Genomic DNA, 3794 nt, shown 5'->3' on the forward strand with positions numbered 1-3794 from the left:
TTTTTAGGGCAGGTGCACTTACCCCGTCGGCGCACTTGCCCCACCTGACCTTAATATACCACCCTGCGAAATTCGCTATCTACACTTTGTTAACCATTAACTACTGAAATGCACTTTTAGAAGTTATAAAAATTAGTAATCATTGTTAATACATAATTAACTAATATACTGCATTCTGCAATGATGTTGTGGTGTTCATCTTTCTGTTGATATAGAGCTTTTATCAAGGGAGGATAAGTGTTTTGTGTTTAATTAAGGCGGGTCACTAAGATTGTCAAAGAGAAACGAATATTCACCTAAAGGTACTGGAAATAAATCTAGAATTATCTAAAAGTCTAGATTATAGATTATATTGATATGCCCTTGCACTTCTAGCACGGTTAAAGAGGAAAGGTTAATTGAATAATGTCTAGGAATGTATCTAACAGATGAGTGTACCTATTTGTCTTGGCTGATGACTTGTTAACATTGTACCTTTTGTTTTTAATTATCATAGATTCCATAATTCAAAATCATAGGTAAAGGAAATCATAGGTACTTATTTCATTGTAGCATAAGTAGGTACTTACATGCAGGTACTCTTTTATCTTCGAAATGTTAACTAGAGGAGCAACTAGTACACACTGCACTAAGATTTCATCAAGCCTCCATTGTATGTCCCATGATGATGGAAACGGCTGGTGTATTGCCATATCGGCCAAAATAATTTAACTTAGTCCATTCATATACGATTTTATTTGGAAAGAATCACTAATTTACAATGCCTAAATCTGAACTTTTCCTAAGCTCATATATTCATTCATATTTATAAATACTTGTAATTAAGTATCTATTTAGTTTACTACTTATATGAACTATCTTTAGATTATAAGTAGGTAAGTACTTAATACTTAATGAAACTTAAATAAAAGCTCTCTTATAAGTATGTAACATAGATTCGTTTATCAGATAAAGCTTTAGAATATCAAAATACAATAAATTTAGGCCTGTATAGAAGGAAATTGGCCCCTGGTTGTAGTCCTGCTGCCGGCACAATGACTGTGCGCCCCGTTCATGGACAGCGCGCGAGCCATTCATGGACAGCGTAAGGGCACGCTATGAAAGTGCGCGGCGCAGGAATTTAAGCGCAGCGTCGAACGTTTTGCTAGTTGATGCTACTCGACCATAAACACGGATAAGAGACTGTTACTTCCTGTACAGAATGCCGTGTAAATATTGTTACAAAGAGTGAGAAAAATAAAATGAACGTACGGCCAGTAGTTGTCTCGCTCTATTTTCTTTTTGTAGGGAAAATAAACAATTACATGTTAAGATAAGTACTTATGGACTATTCTTAATCTAAATGTATATAACCCACATCATAATCCATATATTGGCATAATATAGTACAATTACGAACTACAGGCTCCAGAGTCCTAACCCCTGATTGATCTACGTCATAGGCTTGTCGAATCGAATGAGTTTCCCACATGCGCATAGCTACTACAGATATACTTAGGTATCTACCAAAAAGAGACGAGTCTTCTGTGTATTGGCCATTCATTCACAAGTTATCAATTTGTGGTAGTATTGCCCAAGTTAATCTCTATGTTAATCTGCATGTCCAGATAAAATCCTAATCAAATTAATAACATACCTACAGTCACGTTATTTAGTTTTTAAAAAGGCACCTCAGCAATTCCCTGGACGGGAAATCAATAACGAAGACTATTATACTCCTTGCGAAGTTTTAAGGAAGCACCATAAACAATCTACAATCCATAAACTGTAGCAATACAAAGCAAGTAGTAGTTGAATTACAAACACAAACATTATATTTGGTACTAAATTTACACGGTAGTAAAGTGCGTTCATCATGCAGCCAAATATATTTCCTGTTATACATGGTACAGCCAAGTAATTACCTATATATACGTATGAAGGTTAAAGATCATAATATCTTTCAAACTAGAATAGATCTGCGGTATAAATCGACGTTGGATGATGTAGTAAAAGGTTCCCACGTTAAGGTTAGTGGTCAATGAAAAACACACATCACGTCTCTACCCCTGAAAGAGTAGGCGGAACTGCGAACAGAGCATCAACTATTCGCCCGCTTTCCGACTCACAATGTGATATTGACGAGCCTATCGTCATATCGGGCATTAATTCCAAGCACCATTCTGGTATCGCGATAGAAAAACACATTTGCACTTTGCCCGACCAGGGTTTTGAAACCGGGATGTCGGTGTTGTCGTGAGTCCGTGACGAGCACTTGATACAACTACGCCACCAAGGCAATTAGTTATCAATAAACATCACAGTAAATGACGTTTGTTCAATTGTATGGCTTTCGTGGGCACTTGCTTCTCAAGTCTTTGCAAAAATAGTAATTTCCTGTCGTATGTGTATTTTTTTATAATGTAATTGGAACGAACTCAATTGTGTTGAGGAGGTGAGGTACAGGGACAAGGGTGAGGTCGACAGCTGCTGAGCACGTGGAGCGACAGCTGCCTGATCTTGCGCCTGATGCCGCCCGCGCACGCACAAGCTGCTTGCACACCTGCCAAACCCCAAACGTTGCCTTTTTTCTACCTATTGCCCTTATTGTAATGTATTCTGGCATCATCCTTATAGAAGTAATTATTATAATATTTAATATTTTTATCGAGGTAGGTATTTATTATACAGCGGACAAACATTCTAGCTGAAGATTGTTTGTTTGTGTTTTTGTACGTTAGTAGTTACTAGGGTTTATGGTTAAATGCGCTATTAGTCGGAAATATAGGCAACAATTTGAAAAATAAAACTAATAAGAAGATACATTAGCCTCACCTGTTTTGGCCCTACTTATTACGGTCAGGAACTGACTTAAGGCGCTACCCCCAGCAAAACGGCGCGCTAAGAGTATTTTAGAAGCTATCTATTTGAAATTTATAATACATATTATAGAAAATTAAACTCCATATTTCTATACTTAATATCTTATCTTTACTACGGTTGTTTAATTTTTGTATAATGTGAATATTATTTAATAATACTTAGTGTCACTAAAATTATTGATTCCCCACATCATCTAAAACAGATTTTTCTATGAAATTATTCGTAAATCTTTGCATATCCCGATGTAGTTCGTGCACTGTGAATGTATGGAACAAATGCCCAAGGCTGTTTGCTCGGGAGAGGGACCTAAACGTGGACCACGTCGCGAGCAAAAACTAATAAAATCTTTCCGCCAAATAATCACAGATGAAACTGAGACGACCTCGAAATTGTATTATATTATATAGGTATTGCCATACTATATAAACTTGGTTTTGTGCATGTCTATTCGTTTGTTAATAAATTTTCCCGCCGCAAATACATTCTCATTTCAATCGAATAATACGCACATGCGCACTTGGATATACACGTCATGTCATTTGTTTACTAGGTAGAAAAATATTAGTTTGTCTTGCTCTCATAAAATAAAATATATTTTTAAGGCACATGAGTAAGTAATTAATTAAACATTAACGCATACCTACCAGCTACCAATTTAAAATTTACATATTAATAAAATTAGAATTCTATTATTCTACTTAGTTTTCGTTAGAGGGAATTATTAATTATTTGTGTACTTACTCATTTACTATAGACTGTGATATTGATTTGCAACTAGAGGTTAATTTACCAATCATATTTGTGAGTAAAATGATACATCTATTGCACGTAGGTACCTACCCACATAGTATTACTTCTCATTGGCTCACAATAATACGTAGCTAGGTGGGTACCTACTACGTAGTATCTAGTGATTTTTAATCATGCCCATT

Source organism: Manduca sexta, chromosome 19 (assembly GCF_014839805.1).
Source record: "Manduca sexta isolate Smith_Timp_Sample1 chromosome 19, JHU_Msex_v1.0, whole genome shotgun sequence".
Taxonomy (NCBI): domain Eukaryota; kingdom Metazoa; phylum Arthropoda; class Insecta; order Lepidoptera; family Sphingidae; genus Manduca; species Manduca sexta.